This window comes from Bactrocera oleae, chromosome 4 (assembly GCF_042242935.1).
Source record: "Bactrocera oleae isolate idBacOlea1 chromosome 4, idBacOlea1, whole genome shotgun sequence".
NCBI classification, from domain to species: domain Eukaryota; kingdom Metazoa; phylum Arthropoda; class Insecta; order Diptera; family Tephritidae; genus Bactrocera; species Bactrocera oleae.
In genome coordinates this window covers 41,120,550-41,128,877 of record NC_091538.1, presented here as the reverse complement: position 1 = coordinate 41,128,877, position 8,328 = coordinate 41,120,550, and the positions used below count along the sequence as shown (strand labels likewise).

The 8,328-nt window shown below is 36.3% G+C and overlaps 1 protein-coding gene and 1 long non-coding RNA gene across 4 annotated transcripts in view; one reads left to right on the top strand and one right to left on the bottom strand.

Moving 5' to 3' along the window:
• ced-6 (PTB domain-containing adapter protein ced-6) overlaps nt 1–8,328 on the top strand; it is a 28,134-nt gene continuing 19,806 nt past the window's right edge. The window contains exon 1 of one of the 3 annotated variants that reach the window (XM_014231817.3): nt 1–520. The gene's annotated coding sequence lies outside the window, so the exon portion shown is untranslated. The other 2 variants (XM_014231819.3, XM_014231818.3) reach the window with 2 other exon arrangements.
• Nucleotides 4,557–5,373, bottom strand: LOC138856961 (uncharacterized). Its single transcript, XR_011395926.1, has 2 exons — nt 5,050–5,373; nt 4,557–4,914 (listed from the first exon to the last, which is right to left on the bottom strand). It is a non-coding gene; the product is annotated as an uncharacterized lncRNA (long non-coding RNA).

Sequence of the window (8,328 nt, the reverse complement as noted above, 5' to 3'; positions counted from 1 at the left end):
TGAAGCTCAATCGGTGAACGTCTTGTTTGGCCGTCGGTTCGTTCGTTCGTCACATTCGCTCTTTTTCGTCTACTGCTGCTTCGCTTATTTACACAAAGCCATTCCAAACGATCCCATCTGCCGGCCCAACACTCAACCTGCAATTCAGTATTTGATCATAGTACTGCGAGTCTGGTTGCGATTTTGCTCACACGTTGTCTTTGCGGTCGCTATTTACTGTTACAGAGCTGTAGCATCCTTCGTTATCTGTGCTGACCTCCGTTTGGTCTGTACAGAGTCGTCTATCGGCTATTGAAAACTCGGAAACTCGGTTGTAGGCTAGCTTGGTTAGTCGTGAAGTAAAAAAGCGTAATTACTTAATACAACGCGACGCAGAAATTCGTTATAAAAATCCGACTTTCATGTTGCCCAAAATCGGTCGCAAACCAAGAGTTGGGAAAGTTAATTATTAGTGAAATCCCTGTAGCTTCGTGCAAAGCTTTGGAAAATTCATACGGGCATAATTATAGCCAGCGAAAAGGTGTGTATGCTACGCCACTAAATTGGCGAAATTAAAAAGCGATTCGATTCAATTCACAAGAGCTTTCCTCTAAGCTGCGAAATGAGGAGAAAAAATTGCATAGTGAAAATTTAGAACGAAATTTGCGGTTTTGATTTCAAAAACAGGTTTTCAGCCAATTGGCAATAAAAGCTGCGTCAGCAATGACTGAAAACAGCTTGTACTAGCCGAGATTAATAAACAAAATACAACAAACACACACACTCACAAACATATGCGAAAAGTGTCAGTTCCAAATTTGCTGGAAGTTTTTGAAAAACCCCAAAAAATAACAGCGCAACGCTCACCCGCTCCGTTCGCAGCAAGAGCAACAAAGCTCTGCCAAAGCATCCGAAGAAACGTTGTGGACTCCTACGTAGCACATATTTACAAAGCGTTCGTGTATGTTTGTATGTATATGTGTGTTTACGTGCTATATTTGCGTTTGAACACTTAATAAAACAAGGCATATTTGTGATATTGCAAATAAACCCCAATAACAAGACAAATAACACTTAAAAGGTTACGAATTAAGCAGTAACAGTAGGTCTAACAGTACTGGATATTTGACATTTAATTTGCAATCGCACGCCCCTGCTGCACGAAAATCTTATTTATGAAAGCCTGATTAGTGACTGTATACATAAGTATATTTACATGCAAAACTTATGTACATACAAATGTGTTCACCTGTACGCGCCAAGAAAGCCTCTCGTTAAGTAATGATTTGTGAAAGACTTCCATTTTCCGTACGTTTTGTGGCTAAAATAATTGTTTTTTTTTTATAGAAAATACTTTTAATTTGCGATTTAAGTGGAGAGAAAATCACAGCTGAAGTTTGCTGCTGTCGATTGCAAAAATAATTCAGGAGTTGCCAGATGTGAGAAGTCGAGAATATTCCAGAATAACTAATAGTTTTTGAAATGTTTAAAACAGGAAATATATATGAGTGTTTTGCTACATATAATAATTATATTCGAGAGGTCCACATTCATAATTTCAACTAAGACCGTCTGTATATTAGCGAACTAGTCCTTCAGTTTTTCAAATATCAATCTTAAATTTTGTATCCGTCCTTTTCTCATCAAGCAGCTGCTCAAGCTGCTGCTCAAGCTGCTGTCGGAACCACTGATATCGGACCACTATAGTATATATCTGTTATACAAACTGAACGATCAATATCATGTCCTTGATGGCATACCGACGAAAAGGAATATTTCGTCCCGATAAAGATAAAGATTAAAAAAAACTACGAATTATTTGCAGGTAGCGATCAATATAAGGGGATGTTAACCATGCGCCGATCGTATCCCAGACTTCACCAAAGGAAAGGAACTGTAGTCGTAAGGGTTTACGGAATCATCCTAGCTTATAACTGTATTCTGAAACTATTTCAAACTATTCTTGACGATGTCTTATAAAACTATAGGAAAATACATCAACTAATTTTAAATAGGTAAAACAATTTAAAGTAAAGTCTAGAATCAGAGAGAACAAATGAAAAAATCATGCCTTATACTTGTACATAGGTGAATGATCAATCAAAATGCGACATTAAAGTGGAACATTTTGTTGACCATTACTATACTTGTACTAAGCTAATCGGCCCTGTAGCTAAATTATTCCTCAGTTAATAGTTAATTTGCTTAATATACGTTCAATTTGATTCATACTGTCTAGATGGCAGCTGACCAATTTTCTGCCGACTGATCATCATAGGCTCTTTGTTGTACAAATTCGCTGAAAACGCTAAATTTTTTAAAAAAGTGGATTCTGAAAAGTTGCCGTAGTAGTGGGTATGTGTTTTCTTGTCTATAAATGCCTATTCACAAAAATTCATACTAACGCCCTATCACTAGATCTATACAGAAAAAGAGTAAAAGATCATCAGATAAGAGCTAATATTTCATTTAAAAAAATTTTTGGTTTAAAACTTTTTATTCGATTTGTCAAACAACATTAATACGAACATTCCAAATAAGTATAGTTCTGAATAATGCTTCTTCAGTGAGTAAACGATAAAGAACGAGTTTTGCATTAGATTTAGATCAATTTTATGATTTAATAGGATCAATTATTATTGTCGGTGGATATACATATTTATGTATAAAAACGTATACCTCCATTTTGGTTATTTTTAATGTAACCGCAACTCGATTTTATGATTTGAAAACTATGCGTTTAGCAATTAAGTCCGGTAACGCTGTAATGTAACAAGTGAGCAAACCGAATGATTACTACAATAGGTATAGCTAGCTAGTTGTTGCTGGCGCCGATGCTAGTTGTATACCTCTGCTCATGATCCGTCGCTATTGCTATGATTTGCTTTTTGCTGTCCACTTTTTTGTTGTTACTGCATTGCTAGCATTATTGCTGTTTTTGTACTTACAAGTACTAGTTAGATGGGTCGATCGGTCGGTTGGATGGTTTGCTGGTTGGTGAGCTGCTGAGCTGCGCCTGTTCGATCGGCTGAGAGTAGTTAATTTTCTTTATCTCTTGTTGCTTATTTTCATTTTTACTTTTTGTCCACATTTTTTTCGGGCTACGCATTCATAGTGGTATTTGTATACTTGTATGTATGTTTATGCCAGCATGTGGAAAAGAGCTCTCTCCGCTGTCGATGGTGGAGTATATTACCAGCGCTGGATGCCAGTCATCAGTTGAAGCTCAGCTTGGAATACAGTCACTATTGTTTGTCGTCTGTCATTCGCATTTGTCGTTTATTATTTGCAGGTTTAGTTGAGTTTCAGTTCGCGACCATACGTGTGGTGAGTAAGACGTGTTCGTGCACTCTATTGTCGTCTTGAACCTGTAGTTCGCAGTACGCTTAATGCATTGAGCATAGTATTTGTGCTGTTGTTATATTGTGTATTTTTGCTGTTGTTGTTGCTGCGTGAATCAAATGTCTGCAAGCTAACTACGGTGAGAATAATTTTCGTTGCGACCAGTCTACCTCAAGTGCATAGAGAAGGGGATTTTAAACTCAACTTTTGACCAAAACGTAACTTTTTAGAAACTCTCAAAGCCAGTATTAATTTTACGAGGAAAAGCCAACTTGTCGTAAATGGTTGTGAAAAAATTGTGTAACAATAGAAAAGCTACGTGCATACATGCACACATACAAATGTTTTTTGCGATAAGACAAAACTTCGGATCGTAGTAAATGCACAATTTTTGCTTAAAAACACCAGAACAGATTATTTGCACTGTGGTGAATGTGTATGTCCGTTACTTTGCACATACATATGTATGTATATGCACATGTACATTTGTTGCTTTTATGAGCGCTTAACAAGACCGTGAAACTCAGCTCAGTTCATCGCAATTGCCATAAAAGCCAAATTCCATCTGTTGCTATTTATGTTTTTGCAAATGACCACCTGTTGCTAAATCTACTAATGCGCACACTGACGCAAATCTGCATGCATACAAAGCTACTTATGCTTGCACTACACATATACATATGTAAGTATGTATAGGCGTGTTTCACTTGAGCCGCTCGGCTTCCACGTAAAATTTGTTGCCCAACTGACGAAGGAAATGGCTACCTGCTGTCAGCCGATCGACGAGCAAATGCCAGGCATTCTTTTTCCTAACCTCTTCATCGATGTGTACATGTGTATGCTTGTATGTATGTACCATATATTATATCTGCATGCATGTAGTTGACGTTATGACTAGCCATAAACTAGCAACCATTGAAAGTATGTGTAGCTTGAAAATACGCGAAGAAAGCCACAAAAACAAATATATAACAATTGCATACCGACCAACCCATAGAGAAATATAAATGACTAATCGGCGAAGAAAAAGCCGAAAACAGAGCGTTTCAAAAAATAGAAATAAAATTATGGGAAATAAAAACAGCTGGTCGCTCACTACTCTATTATTACAGCAGCAAACATATTTTGTCGTTGTCGTAACGGCTTTGCTACTGGAAGGTTGGGGAAGTTGGAAGGCGGCGAGCGTGGTGAATTTTAACCTGAAAATCCTGTTACCGCTAATTGAGTGGCCCAGCTTCCGCTCTATGTCGCTATCGCTGGTGGACAGGTCTAAGCGACGATTTATTAAAAATATTGAAAATGCCTACTGGCTCGTTCATACAAAAAAATCTATATACTATTTAGCATATACAATAAGTACATTCATAGGAACGCGTAGACAATTATATAGAAATGTGGGCAATGCATTTTTCTAGAACCAGTTTAGTGATTTTATCGTCTCTTCATATTCATTAGTTGTCACTTCCAGTCAGTCATTTTATTTACTAGCGCATCTTATATTCGAATTTTCTCAATTTATATACAAGTTTTATCGTCCTCATAATGGTGAAGCTTTTGGTATTAATTTTTTTGTTTTAAGTAAGCTTCTTTGATCTGAAATAGAAAAGAAAAAAGAAAAAACGTTATCTTCAGTTGCTCCAAAGCTGTAATACAATACTCTTCACAAATACAAAATATTCCTTAGAAGAACTTGATGTTCACAGGTTAGTTTATATGGCAGCTACATACTTATATGCTATAGTGATTCGATCTAAAGAATGTCTTTGGAGATTGCACCATTGCTTTAGACAACAATCTATGCCACATTTCGTGAAGATAACTCGACAAATGAAAGAGTTCTCCATGGAAGCACTTTAATCCGATCGTTCAGTTCGTATTTCAGTTATATGCTATAGAGGTCCAATATTGGCCGTTGCGACAAATATCATAATCTCAAAAACTGAGTAACTAGTTCGCTTATATACAGGGCGTTACAAACAGCGTGGCAATTCTTGTATGAACACTTTTTTATTTGGTGAGTTATCTTCGCGAAATTTGACACGAAGAAATTTTCTTGATCGGACCAGAGTTCGCGAATATACAGACAGGCGGACAGACGGACAGACGGACATTGCTAAAATTACTCAACTTGCATGTTGATCATTTGTATATAAATGAACATATTTTGTAGGTTATATATCGTTTCACCCTGTTCAGGGTATAAAAATGGAATCAAGATTGATTCAATTGTACGGTTTAAGGTTTTTCGTTGCGTGACAGGATGTCTTGAAACTTTTAAGTTCTTGAAACAGTAGGTGCCGTTATTGTTATTATTTTTGTTCGGTAGTCCATTTAGTGTAATAAAAATTCAATAAATCGGCACAAATCGAGCATTTCAATATCGTTTCGCTATTCATTTGGTTGATGAAATTTCGTTCTTGCGATATACGACAATTTCCAATTAAGCGGATGGTTTCTCGACACATGCATATACTATTGTACATACTAATTACTCTGAGAAAAACCTGATTTAAGCACTCGCATTGTAAGTGATTAATCGGCATGGCGATTGCAAGTCGAATCGGAAATTAAATACGTTTAAACTCAAAGAACAAAGCGGTAGGGTTCATCAGATACACCGTAAAGAAAATTGCCTCAACTTTGACTTTTCATACCGGTCCAGTGGTGCTTAAGTAAGAAATGGTGTAACTCACCTTACTCATTTACCATATATTTGTGTCTATGAATATTAAAGGGTTGTGGACTTGGAACTCTCGTTATATATATTTTAAGGGCCTTCAGGACTCATATGGTGTTTATCAAAATCGTCTTTATGACCTAAATATACATAATGTTGTACAATGTTTTTATAAACCATTCTGCAGACGGTTTTTTTATAAGCGGATGCGAAAAGAATTCTGTTCGAGATATAAATTTCACCGATTATAGTAGCATTTAATGTATCAAAACATGTGTTATTTATTTATTGAACTTCGACAACCAATTAACTTCCTAGAACTCGAAAAAGAAAAGTCGACTTTGTGCATACAATCGGGTAAATTAGAAGTTATAATAACTTAAATTAAGAAATCTTATATCTATGAAGAACTTCTATGATCCGCCTTACCACATATTTCATTCAGAGCTTTTTTCACCTATTATTATTCCTTCCTTTATATTAACTTGAATCAGAAGTATACCTTTTATATGTGCCACTACTTATATGTTATGTAAATTTCTTGTAAGAATTAGTATGAAGTCAAACCAAGCAGACAACTTTGAGCAATAGCTTAGCTTTCCCTTGTTTATTATTGAAGCCGCCGACGGTTGCGCTGTCGAACATATTTTTCTACACTAAGCTAATATGTGTAGGGCAAACACTCTTTGAATAATAAAGAAGCTATCGAAGCAGCACTTATAGCCAACTCGGGCTTTAGCCAAAACGCTTACGACAACAATAATTGACAGCAACAATCAAAGTCAAAGCAGCTAGCAGCTAGCAGCCATCTAGAGGCAGTAATGAACAATGACTTCCGCAAACGATACGCAATTGCACCTCATAATCGCTCGCCAACCTTCTCTGTAGATATGTATGTGTATTGCAAACGCTTCGGAACGATGTGAATATAATGACGCTATGACGGAGTAGATAAACGCATTGGCTTAGGAATTGCTAAATTCATAATTTGAAGTTACCAATGAGCGAAATTTATGTGTTCGTTTGACTTCAGCGCATACAATTTGAATCGCTTACACATATGTATGGAAATTTGAATATGCCACTTTAGTATTTTGCATTTGCACATGCGTTCACGTTCGCCGAACACTTTGAAAGTGTAGCGTTCATACATTTAAGCGCATGTCCATAGTGGGTGCCCACTTTTGATTTCTTTCTTATGTCTAAAAGAGAACAAAGTGGGCAATACTTCATAACTAATACCACTTTTTGTTGTTGTTGTATTTGTTTCGATAACATATCCAAAATAATTCGTGCTATGACTCAATATTTTCATTTTTTTTTCTCAATTCACCACATGTTCATTATCTGTTGTTGGTCCGCCGTTGATATATGCATACATACACTAACATACATATGTATGTATGTGTTTCGCAACTATTATTTTCCGCCAAAGCGTTCACCCTGCTTTTAGCTGAACTTTGCTTTCGATTTCTTATACTTTCAAATTGCCTTTTATTGCACATTTGCATTGTGTTCGGTGGTCAATGATAATTGTTGGTTTTGTTTTTAATGTTTATTGCGTTTTGCCTACACTTCCATCAGTTGAAAGTGAAAATAATTAAGCACTGACAGCGTTCAAATACACGAATGTATGTATGTATTTATGAGTGTACTACAGTCCACTCAAATAACTGTGACTCTATGGTACTTGAATTTCGCGGTTCTTCGCGCTATCAATTTGACAGCTGTTTGACCAACCGCCTCAATTTTTTAGCGGTCTTGTTGACCTCTTTCTTTCAAGCTATTTACTTGGAAATTGAAGGACGCCAATAAGAAGACAATTCAGATATTCTGACCTTACGGCCTTGACGTCTACTATATTTTTATCTTCAAATTTTGATTTTATCCAGTCATAACCCATTCACTGACCCAACGGTCATCCATCATTATAAATATGTGTATGTATATGTGACTATCAATAACTATTGATTGTCCATGCTAATGGATATGTTTATACATATGTACATAATTATATATGAAAGTACTCGTAACTCACGCTTCGCCATTTCTGAGTGAGCCAGTGCTGATAAGAGACTTCCCAATAAATTTCGAGTGTTAAAGTCCCAGGGAAATGGAACCGCTCGCATTTGATTAACGGCCAGTGACACTTTGCCAGCAAAGTTCAATAAATCGCGGAAACCTTTATATTTGCATGAAAATGTTCATATATTTGTATTTTCGGATTTATGGTTTCAACAATTTTTTATTGTATTTTAATTTTGCACTGCAGCTTTCGGACTTCGGTGAAGCTTAGAGCGAATAATTGATGATACTCCAAAATGTTGATT